Source organism: Pseudorca crassidens, chromosome 11 (assembly GCF_039906515.1).
Source record: "Pseudorca crassidens isolate mPseCra1 chromosome 11, mPseCra1.hap1, whole genome shotgun sequence".
Taxonomy (NCBI): Eukaryota; Metazoa; Chordata; class Mammalia; order Artiodactyla; family Delphinidae; genus Pseudorca; species Pseudorca crassidens.
The window spans coordinates 102,018,102-102,030,330 of NC_090306.1; the positions used below are offsets into that span (position 1 = coordinate 102,018,102).

At 52.7% G+C, this 12,229-nt stretch overlaps 1 long non-coding RNA gene across 2 annotated transcripts; it reads right to left on the bottom strand.

The window, feature by feature from the left end:
* Window positions 1-252: 252 nt before the first annotated feature.
* Window positions 253-10,858, bottom strand: LOC137202593 (uncharacterized). Of its 2 annotated transcripts, none has more exons than XR_010932696.1 (5): window positions 10,758-10,858; window positions 10,511-10,628; window positions 5,021-5,141; window positions 4,190-4,454; window positions 253-3,877 (listed from the first exon to the last, which is right to left on the bottom strand). It is a non-coding gene; the product is annotated as an uncharacterized lncRNA (long non-coding RNA). The 2 variants fall into 2 exon arrangements; XR_010932695.1 differs by having other exon boundaries at window positions 4,190-4,474.
* Between the last annotated feature and the right edge of the window lie 1,371 nt (window positions 10,859-12,229).

A 12,229-nucleotide genomic window follows, 5' to 3' on the forward strand; every position in this document is an offset into this window, starting at 1 on the left:
GCTAACCCCTTGTCCAAGCCCTTATCTCCTCACTGGTACCCCTGCTTCTCCCCTTGTCTGCACATTCCTTCTCAACACAATAGCCCCAGAAACCAAGTGAGAATGCAAGTCAGACTGTCTGTCTGTCCTTTCACTCAAACCCTCCCGTGGCTCCCAGCTCACTCAGAGTGGAGCCAGTTGTCTCTGAGCCCCATCTGACCCCGTTGTCTGCGGTCTCTCCCACCTCCTCTCCTGCGCACGCCCCCGCCCCCTTGTTCACTCTGCTCCGCCGTCCTCACTTCCCTGCTCTCCACTGAGCATGCCAATTATACTCCTGCCTCAGGGCCTTTGCACCGGCTATTCCCTCAGTTTAAAATCCTCTTTCTCGGAGTATCCCTGTGGCCAACTGTATCACTTCCTTAGGGACTCATCTCAAGAGTTACCTTCTCAGTGAGGCCCTTTTCTGCCCCCTAAGTAAAAGGGCAACACCCCCCCTCCATGGCGCCTCCCTCCTCTCCTGCTTTATTTTTCTCCATGGCATATATCACCTGATGTGTATATTGACCCCCCGCCGCTAAAATGTACGTTCCTAAAGGGCAGGGACTTGACTTTATTCGCTACTGTTCCCGGATCCTTGAACGGTACATGACATGTATTTGTTGAATGAGATTGATGATGTGTGGGGCGTGAGTTTCATAGCCTGAGCCTGAGCAGGTCCACCCAGTGTTCTGACATACTCAGGACACGTCTAGAGAGCAAGTGGGTGAACCCACCGGGGTCTTGTTTGTGTGATGATTGAGGAGTTGCTGGGGAAAATCTCAGTGTGGGGAAAATGACAGTCCAGGCACACGGTGTTTCCTAATCATAGTGGCTTGGTTGATAACAGAGAGATCCGCGGCTCAGTTCCGCGGCGCTTCTGTTAGAGATCCGGGGGATGGCACTGGAAGTCCAAGGACCAGCATTCCTGGGAGCCACAGGGAGTACCAGGCAGCATGTCCCTACAGTGGTCCCTGAGAGGTGCCCCAAGGGGCCAGAGAGCCTAACCAGCGAGGCCTGGGTGTGGAAATGTGACATCCACTTCCTGGGGGTGATAGGGCCAAGAGGCCAGCACAACACGACCCTCATGCTCATATCCCAACCCTGGTAACTCACGGATTAATGCCGAAAGCCTCTTCTGGCAGATTCAAAGTCACATTCTGTAAGGGGGAGAGCCGTTCATTCATCTGATGCTTGTGTATCAAGAGCCTGTAATATGCCAGGCACAGTGCTAGGCCCTGGGCTGCAGCCGTTACCAAGATGTGTAGGCTAACGAGGGGACGGAAATAAACAAGCAAATCAGTACGCAGATAAGATCAACAAAAGCAGACAGAAATGCTACCGAGAATATGGCTGTGAGAGCCACTTTGTTCTGTGCAGCATTTTTGGTGGTGACTTGGACGAAGCTCCAAACTGTATGCTTCTCAGTTCTCCAGGGGATTAGAGTCAGAAGCAGGACCGACACAATCAGCAGGGTGGAATGTAGCCGTGACAGGTTGTCGAGATCTGGAATCAGGCCCCGAAATCAATTACACAAACTCGGAATGTCATAGTCGGCAGAGTGTGAGAAAAGGATTTGGAGGAATTTGTTGACTACGAGTCAAGGATGGTGTAGCTGTTCACTCACTCGTTCACTCAGCAAATTCTGAGTGGACGATTATGGCGCCAGGTACTGTTCTGGGCAATGAAAGGCCAAAGCAAAACAAGTTCCTGTCCTTATGGAGGTTACATTCTGGTGGGAGGAAAGACAATCAACAAGTGAATCTGTGGTTGTAGGTGGTGATGGGTGCTGACGAGCAGGGAAGGAAAGGCGGAGGGAGTGTGAATTTGGGGAGATGCTCTGCGATTTTAGGTTGGGTGACCGGGATAACTGAGCTCCCGGGGAAGCAGATGCTGATTTGGGGATTCGCGTGGGGGTATTTATTGGGGAGGACAGTTGGAATCCACATAGGCAGGAGGAAGGGAAGGAAGCAGGATTGGGCTTTGGGAGGAGTTGAGCTGTGACTGAAGCCGAAGAACTCAGCCAGCGCCCCATGGAGTTCTGGACACAGATGAGCCTTCAGAATTGTCTCAAATCCCCCATGTTCACCAGCATCGGATGAGGCTGCCTTGGAAGGATGCATGTGCTTGAACAGGAGGTTTTCTTCAGCTGAGACAGTCCTCAAAGGGGCTGAGAGCCGAGGGCACCTCCCAGCAGCCAGGGGACAAGTCCTTCGCTCCTGAAGAGGGGTCAGGACCGCACGTCACAGTGCCCACTACCCCAGGGAAGGCTTCAGCAAGAAGAAGACATTGACAGAAGAACCTGAAGGTGTGAGGACCAAAACCTTTCCAGGCAGAGGGAACAGCAAGCACACAGGTCCTGAGGAGGGACGATGCTTGGGTGGTCCAGGAGGCTGGCGTGGCTGGAGCACAGTGGGGGAGGGGGAGGGGTGGGGGGAGCTGGATTCTCAGTGACGGTCCAGGTTGCAAGGACTGTGACTTCTACTGGGAGTCAGACTGGTGCCTCTGGAGGGTTTTTAGCGAGGAACAGTTTGACCTGCATGTTGAATGGCTTCTCTGGCTGCTGTGGTGAGACAAGCATGGCGGGGGGGTGGGGCAGGCAATGATGAAGCTGGGAGCCGATCAGGGAGCCCGCGGTAATGATCCAGGCAGGCGACGATGGTAGCTTGGACCCGGGTGAAGCAGCAGACGTGGAGAGAAGTGACATGCCTCTGGACAAATTTAGAGATGGAGCAAATAGACATGATGACAGATCGGAAGAGGGGTCAAGGGTGATGCCAAGGTTTGGGAACCGAGTAACTGTTTGAAGGAGTTTCTGTTACCAAAATGGATGCCTTCCTCCGAAAGGATGTTGGGCTGAGCCTACCAGGAGAGGCCTGCACTGGGCATTAAAGAGTCAATCCTATAGAGAAGAGGCTTGTGGTTGCCAAGGGGGAAGGGGGGTGGGGGAGGGAAGGATTGGTAGTTTGGAATTACCAGGTGCAAACTGGTGTATATAGGATGGATAAACAACAAGGTCCTACTGTATAGCACAGGGAACTATATTCAAAGTCCTGGGATAAACCATAATGGAAAAGAATATGAAAAGGAATGTATATACAGGTATAACTGAGCCACTTAGCTGTACAGCAGTAATTAACACTACATAGTAAATCAGCTACACTTCAATTAATCAAAAAAAAAGAGTTAGTCCTTTTTCAAACCCTCCCCTCCATGCAGGAGACGCTGGGCGACAGGTGGTTTAACCGATCAGGCGGGCAGGCTGTGCGCACAGAGGGACCTCACGTAGCTGGGGAGCTGAGACAGACCCCGCTGGCCAGCTGAGGGCTCCTTTCCTCTGAGACACACACTTCAGGAAGGGCACTGACAAATTAACGCATTAAACAGCAAGACCGGTGACAGATCTAATGGTGATTGTAATTTTGTTTTAATTAATTAATTATCTATTTACTTATTTGGCTGAGTTGGGTCTTCGTTGCTGCGCGTGGGCTTTCTCTAGTTGTGGCGAGCAGGGGCTACTCTTTGTTGCGGTGCGCGGGCTTCTCATTGCGGTGGCTTCTCTTGTTGCGGAGCACGGGCTCTAGTCGTGTGGGCTTCAGTAGTTGTGGCACACGGGCTCAGTAGTTGTGGCTCGTGGGCTCTAGAGCACAGGCTCAGTAGTTGTGGTGCATGGGCTTAGTTGCTCCGCGGCATGTGGGATCTTCCCGGACCAGGGCTCAAATCTGTGTCCCCTGCATTGGCAGGCGGATTCTTAACCACTGTGCCACCAGGGAAGCCCAGTGATTGTAATTTCGAAGTAGCCACAGCCATTAATTGATGACAGGTCACAGGGGCTACTAACACTCCTCTGGAAGCTCTGTGCCTTCATGGTGGAAGGAAACGCCACATTTCAGTTATAGGTTGGTTGAAATAAAGAGGTAACTTTTCCCCATCCTCTTTTATGGAACCCCCTCCACCCTTTCCAAGGATCTCTCAGGCATCTGTGGGCCCAGGTCAAGAACCCCTGGAGGGCACCCATTTTGCTGATGAGATGAACAAACTGGGGCTCCGAGAGGTGAAGGGATTTGCTCAAAGCCAGGCAGTACTGAGCCGGGATGGGCATCTGCGCTGTGTGGTCCCAAAGCCCACTTTGGATTCCGCCATCCATCTGTATATTGGAGATAAACCTGCTCACCTTGCTGGGCTGATGGGCAGAGGCCTGGTGCACAGAGGCTTCCGTGAACCGCCGCTCCTGGACCCCATGACACCACGATGCGGTGGAGGGCAGACAGTGAGAATGGGCTCTGGGTGCTCGAGCCGCAGCTGGCAGCATCCTGGATGATTTCAGGCTGTTCTCGGGGAGCCCAGTCCTCTCTCCTGGGCTGGGTGGGTGGGGCAGGGGACTGGCTGGTCCCTGGGGCACCACACGGGGAGGAAGAGAGGCTTCCCTTGACTCAGACCTGCTAAGCAAGCAAACCTCCTAAGAGGGACGGGATTGGATCAGTCTCTCGATTCTGTTCATGTGGCCGTGTGCACGGGACGAACAGCACGGGAGATGTGGAAAGGAAGGACGGGTACCGGGATCCAGGCTCCCTTCACGTGGTATTAGCGGCACGTGGTCCATCTCTTTTGCCCCCTGAGCCGCGCATGGTGCGGCCACAATTGCACTGAGGCCCCGGAGGGTCCTGGAGGTTCCCAGGGCTGAGGCTGACCCCTCTCAGCCTGGGTGCCCCTGGGAGACCCGATGGAGACCTGCTGTCTAACAGAGACTAAGTCTCGGGCACTGGGGAGAATCAGGGGCTACAGAGGGAGGAGCAGAGTCCTGGGGCCGGTGGGAAGACAAAGGGGCATGCTGGCGTCCTTGGCCCCAGGTTCAGCCTCTGTCATGTCACACGGCTTCACCTCTGTGAGGCTCAGTTTCCCCAGCTGTAGAGAGGGTTCAGAACACGACCTATGTCTCAGGGTTCCCGAAAGGAATAAGCAGATGAATGTTCGTGAAGGCCCATCCCACCCACCCCCGGCTCACCGTTGGCTCAGAAACAGGAACAGTCAGTAATTGGGCCGCGGGGTCACATTCCTTAGGCTCAAATACCAGCTCTGCCTCCCACTAGCCGTGGGCCCTTGGAAAAATGGCCGAGTCACCATGACTGCAAGATGAGGATAATAAGCATATCATCGTCCCAGAATTGTTGTGGGAATTAAACGAGATAATTTGTTAAAGTGCTTGGCACGTAAGAAGTACTTCATAAATGTTAGCTATTACTACATAAAAAATATACTTTGGGGATAACCAGGACTCACGAACGAGGAGCCCTCTACTAATTACCGATGCTTGAGGGGACCCCAAACCACTAATATAGAATTTGACACAGGAAAGATAAAGTTCTCCATTAAAGTTCAAAACATCAGTTCCGCATAAATATGTTTCCATTTCTGACTTACAGAAGCTTCCTTTCCCTGTAATTTAAGCCCTCGGAACCTTTGAAAGGAAATGTCAAATGAGAAAACCTAGCATGTCCTGACTTACGGTATTCAGCTGTTTCTTTTTTCAGTCAACAAACCCTTAGTGAGCATTGTCTGTGTGCCTGGATGTGTGTCGGGTCAGGAGACACCAAGGGGAAAGGCCCATGCCTAATTCACCATCTAAGGCCCTAGGACATTCCTGATTGAAGGTTCAGATGAACGGCCTGAAATTTACCAAAGGGCTGGCTTTCTTCCACCCAGAAACACCCTGGAAAGTGGATATTCTAGAGCAGTTATCCAACAACCATTTCTTGGAATCGTAAATGTCTGAGAGTTGCTGCAGTACTTTAGATTATCTTGTTTTCTTTATCCATCGAAGCCAAGATTTTTAATGCTACATCTGTGTGAGTATCTTTTGATAATAAGAACCAAATGTTGTCGGTGGAAATGACTGGAAATTACACTTAGGATCAGAATGTGGGGTTTTAGATTCCCACTTGGAAGGCAGTGCTGAGAAACAAACACACAAGACGTTTTCCCTATAAATCACCTCGGGATGTTGCAACACTCTTCTATCCAGGCATCAGGAAGACTGGGATGAAGTGGATGGGGGGAAGGCATCACCAGCTGGTAGTAAATACCCCACAGCCCAGATTACGCCTCCAGCACCCACCTCCAGCTTTTCTCGTCTGCCACTAGAGCTCGCCACCTGGATGTCCACATGCATCTCAAACTCAACACGTCCAAACTGAACTCATCATTCTCTCCAGAACTGCTCTGCTATATTCAGATTCCACACTGATGAAAGGCACCACCTCGTCCTGGGCAGGAAAGCTGGGAATCATTCCCCGTCTCCCCCGTCCACCGCCCATGCTGCTCTCACATCAATCAAGTGCTGGCCCTTTGCTCTCTGATTTGGTCCCCTCTTCCCCAGCCCCCTGGTCCCTGTCCTGGTTTGGGGTCCTCCTCCAGAGTCTGGAGCATTGCAGCAGCCTCTCCTTGTCCACCTCTGACAGCCACTCCCTACCCCTCCAGCCAAAGTGATCTTTGGAGAAACCCACATAGATTCCATTTGGCCATGGCCTTTTTTGAGAACTGAACTGGAGTGCAAATCCATCGGTTTCTCCACTTGAACCCCACCTTCCAAGAAAAATGTAAATAACAACAATATCAACCCATACCTAGGATTTAACACAAGAGGGGACCTTCCAGAAACTGCCCTGAGACTAGGACACCCTGGGGGAGACTGTACCCCTTCTTCCGGTCCACCACGTCCTGGATAATGGAACTGATGGTCTGGTGGCAGGATTCTGGCACATGGAGATGACCCAGATGCCGTCCCTGCCAGGTGGGGCTCCAGGATGGGTAGTTAGGAATGACTGAAAGGAAAGTTTCCAGAAGGAGGGAGCAGAGAGGGGCAGGGCCAGCTTGAGAAAATCTTGAGCCTTGAAAAGGCCAAAAGGATGGACCAATGCCTGTGGTCTGGGGAAGCTGCCAGTGCCTTAGCAGGACAGCAGACGGGCAGTGCTGGGCATCGGACAGATGAGGCATGCCGCAAGCTCTCCCGCACCCCCTTTCCAATTCTTAATAGCCCTTCACCTGGGCTTTGCGTTTGGAACTCACGGTGCAGGGCACAGATGACCCTGGCCCAACCCCCCCCTCACCTAGAACTGGCACCTTGGGACTGGACCAGTGTCTCCGAGTGCTGGGAGGCCACCTGTTGCAGCCTCAGGGGGCTCTGATGAACAACAAACTTGGATGCGTTTGCTCCTTTGCTTTGTTCTTAGAAGGCAGCTAGGAACTAAATATTTTCCGGGGGAGTGCATATCCCCATTTCCCTAACCGGCTTCTACCAGTCTGCCCAAGACACCCAAAGGACAAAGCTAACGAGCTCAGTGTGGTTTTTTTTTTTTTTTTTTTTTTTTTTTGCGGTATGCGGGCCTCTTACTGTTGTGGCCTCTCCCGTTGCGGAGCACAGGCTCCGGACGCACAGGCTTAGCGGCCATGGCTCACGGGCCCAGCCGCTCCGCGGCATGTGGGATCTTCCCGGACCGGGGCACGAACCCGCGTCCCCTGCATCGGCAGGCGGACTCTCAACCACTGCGCCACCAGGGAAGCCCTGGTAGAATCTTCATAGTAGCTAACGCTTGCTGCATCTGTGCCGTATCCTAAGCATTTTGCTTGGATTATTTCATTGAATCCTGACAAAGGCTTGTGGGCTGCACACTATGATTACACCTATTTGCGCGTGAGAAATCGAGGCCCTACTCAGCTAAGTCGCTGGCCCAAGATCGCACAGCCAGTCAACAGTGGAGCCAGGCTTTGAACCTGACGTTGGCACCCGCAGATGTTTGCTGATAGAGCACTCGGATGCATTATTTAATCGGATGCCAGACAGCTCCCACCACCCAGCAGCTCCCACCCATCCAAACCCCGCCCTCCCCATGCCACACCTCGTTTGGATTCAGCACTGAAGGGCCTTTCTGCAGCTGTAAATGGATATCTGGAAGGGGAAGTCCCCACTGTCCACTCATTTAATATAAACGGACCCACCACCCACCCTTTCCAAACGGCTGATGCCACAGCGGCTCCCGACCGGTGGTCAGCTCTGGGGTCATCAATTTCTTGGTCACCCACGGAACACTCCAGCTTTTCAGCGAGTTCACGATAAATGCTGTGGGGTTTTCCTCTGGGAGGGCAGGCGCGGGCTCCGGGCACAGACGGGTCACAGAACTGACAGCAGGGTGGCCCCCCGCAGAGGAGGCCGTCCCAGGGGGTCCCCTTCCAGCCACCCCGACCAGAGTTGCGGCCTCCTCTTCGGAGCCGGGCGTAATTGGTTCTGCATGGTGTTGTTATGGCTTATGTGGGAATCAGAGCAAAAGAATTCGGCGGGGAAGGCCGCTGTTGGGGACCACATGGCGACTCCCGGCGGATGTCTCCGATAACCTGTTCCCAATTAGGGGCTTGGGGGGCTCCAGGCCTCCCATATGTTTGTGAAGCGATTTGACCAAATTCTGCCTCAAAATTGGTCAAAGGGGAAGGCCCTTTGTGGAGCCGTGTTCATCTTTTCCTTTTTAAGTTTTTCTCTTTTTTTTGGCCACACCATGTGGCTTGTGAGATCTTACTTCCCCAACCAGGTGAGAAAGAACCAGGTTTCCCAGTCGGGCCGCTCTACTGGATTTTATGGGAAGGGTTGGAAAATTGTTAAGCTTTGTCCCTCTGCATTGGACGGTGCCCAGAAGTCAGGTGGACACACTGACACTCCATCAGCTGGAGCTTCCAGATGTGCCTGGCCACCTGGATTCAAGAAAGAGCTAGCTGGGAAATTTGGGAAGAACCAGCATTTTCTTCCCTGGTTTGGGCACCATTTTTGCCATCTACAAAAATACACTTTTCTATATTTAGGTGGTGCTATTAACAGGACTCTCTGTCTCTTTTTCCCTCAAGAATGTTTCTCGGTTTGTTTTTGTCATTTCATATTTTTTCCCTACCACCTGGGGAAATCATCAAGCACTCACATTCCTGAAGCAACCTTTCCCACTGCTAGCTAATTAAAATAAACCTCTGTCCAGATTTCGACGTTCATATTTTAGGTATCGGTGGAAAGTATTCGTGCATGTTTCCCCCACCTTGGATGGACGGCACGTTGCTGGCATTTCTGGGGTGTCTGCTCTGTGCCAGGCACCATGCTAGTTGCCATCTGCGTGTTTGTTCATGTCAGGCTCTTGTCTACCCTGTGCAGGGGAGCTGTTAGCATCACACCATGTTCTAGATGACAAAGCCGAGCCCTAGGGGGTCAAGCCGCAGCCACAGGGGCTTGGGGACACTGAGATCTGAACACAGGTTTATTTGACTCTAAGTTCTGTGTTGAACATGACGCACAGGCTGGGGCTGGAGGAGATACACCCTGGGAACGTTCACTTCTGAAGTTCTGTGGGTTCTCCTTTAATGTGGATTTCCATGAGCCTCTAACTGACCCTGGTCAGCCTCTAACTGACCCCTCCATGGAAGGGGCCTTGACCTGGGGGAATCAAGGGGGCAGACCTCCCTCCCAATTTGCCCCCGCCCCCAACACCACTCTGAGATGCCTCTTCGCTTCCAGCCCTCACCCCAAATGGCAGCACCTCTCCAGGGGGACCCCAGGACATCAGGCACGAATCAGGAAAAGCCCCCAGCCCCTTCTCCCAATGCAGGGCTTGGCAAATTGGAAAAGGGTGTCGGCTGGCTCTCTGGATGGGTGTGGTCCCGTGTCCAGGCACACGGCTTGGCCACCTTGCAGGGGGCGGTGCCCAAGCCACCATTCACCCCTTGGCCTGGCGTCCGTGTGCAGTAAACAGCTTCACACTGCGCAGCACTGACTTTCCTTAGCAAGGAGGCCATCAACACAAGTGCGCAGGCCATGTGCTCCTGAGCCTGCCATCCCGGGCCTGACGAACAATGACAACAGTGACACGACAAGAAAATAGGTCATGCCGATCTGTAGCTACGATGCATGTGCCGGGCACGAGGCTAAGCATGTCTAGTTGTATTAACTCGTTTAATCTGCACCACAGCCCCATGAGGTACGTTCTATTATTGTCCCCATTTGAGAGATGGGGAAACTGAGGTTGTCATTTGAAAATACAAGGACCATGAGGTCAAGCTTCTTTAAAAAAAAAAAATCTGGGAATTCCCTAGTGGTCCAGTGGTCAGGACTCTGCACTTTCACTGCCGAGGGCACAGATTGGATCCCTGGTCGGGGAGCTAAGATCCCACAAGCTGCATGGTGCGGCCAAAAACAAAGAATGAATGAATAAATAAGTAAATAAATACACAAATCTGACCCGATCACTCCACTCAATCCTCTGGGCATCCATCCGTATAACCTCAGAGCAGGTGGGTATGGCTCCAAAGCCCTCCATGGTCAGCCTCCTGCCTGTCCCTGCAGCCACGTCTGCTCTTGGGCGCCCCTACGTACTCTGCTCCAGAGGTACCGTAACCTCCCACCCCGTACGAGACATTTGCCTAGGCTGTCGGTCTCACCCGGTCTGCCTGGCAAATACCTCTTGTTCACCTTTCATCGGTGGTTTTGGTCTCTTTTCAGGAGCAGCTCCCTCCTTCCTTCCTCTGGGTCCTGCCGCTCTCACTGCATACCTCCGTCACGGTCCACCTCCTGCAGTCGAGCGTGGGTCCTAGGAGACAGGTGTGGCTGCTGTGAGCAGGGTCTGGCTGTGAGTGTCAGGGAAGGGCCCTGTCCCTCTCTTCTCCGCCCCTGACCAGCATTCCGGGTTAGGCTCCCATCGGTGATTCAAACCACGAACCTAACATTTGTGTCAATAGCATCTTTCTACATCTGATAGTTGCAAGATTCTAGCCTGTCTCTTTTCATACTTGTTTGGTGCCCCTGGTGCTTGTGTCCTGGGTGTGTGTGAAATGAGCCTGCCGAGGCCTGGGGAGAAAGCATGCAGACACATAAATCTTGCGGACGTTCCATTCATTTCAGTGAACCCAGAGGCCACGTTCTTGGCAAAGCACCCAGGGAAGGCCTGGTGGGGGGATGCTTGGTGAGCACGGGGCCTCAGCCTCCCACTTCCTCCTAGGAGATGTTTTCTGGTTAATGGTGACAGCAGTCTGAGTCCAGGGTGGGGGGATTTCTGAGTTGAGAGGAGCCCAGAGTAGGGACCTCTTACACTCCTAAGCACCTCACTCTGAAATTACAGCACGATTGCCTTCTGTGGCTGCAAAACGTGTGAACTGGTGTAACGCCCAAGTCCCTGGTGTGATTTCTGAATACCACAGGAGTGTGGCATCCTGGGAAGCAACGTCTGGGTGGCACCCACATGCAGGACGCTGTAGCCACCGAGCGCTCACCCAGCGGTGGCCACGTGTGGTCGTGCTCATTGGGGCTACAGCTCCTGAGAAACACTGAACTTGGCAGTTCTGCCTATTTCGTGGCTAGTGGGTGGGAGCAGGGAGGGGGCGGGGCTGAAGAGATGGAAGGAAGTTAATGGATTTAAGAGCTATTTAGGAGTCCAAGTGCCCAGGTGTGGCCGTGGACCACTGTGGAAGACACAGAGGAGAAGGATTTGGAGGAATCTTCAGCTTCTTCCTGGCTTGGGCAGTTGCCTGGTGGACGTGTTTTTCACAGAGGAGGGAGCACAGGAGGCAAGCCAGGTGGGGTGAAAGTGTGCGTATCGGTCTGCTAGGGCTGTCACCACCAAGTTCTACAGACTGGGGGGCTTAAACAACAGACATGTGTTGTCTTACGATTCTGGAAGCTGGAAGTCCAAAGTCAAGGTAGCAGCAGGGCTGGTTCCTTCTGAGGCCTCTCTCCTTGCCTTACAGATGGGCATCTTCTTCTTGTGTCCTCACACGTCATCCCTCTGTGTCTGTGTCCTAATCTACTCTTCTTATAAGGATGCCTGTCATATTGGGTTAAGGTCCACCCTAATGACCTTCTTTTAACTGAATCACCTCTCCAAGTGCAGTCACATTTTTTTAAAGGTAAATGAATTATTTTTTCTTTTTAAAAAAATTTTATTTATTTTTGGCTGCACTGGGTCTTCGTTGCTGCGTGCAGGCTTTCTCTAGTTGCTGCGAGCACGGGCTACTCTCTGTTGCAGCGTGCGGGCTTCTCATTGCAATACCTTCTCTTGTTGCAGAGCACGGGCTCTAGGCGCTCAGGCTTCAGTAGTTGTGGCACACGGGCTCAGTAGTTGTGGCTCGTGGGCTCTAGATCGCGGGCTCAGTAGATGTGGCGCACGGGCTTAGTTGCTCCGCAGCATGTGGGATC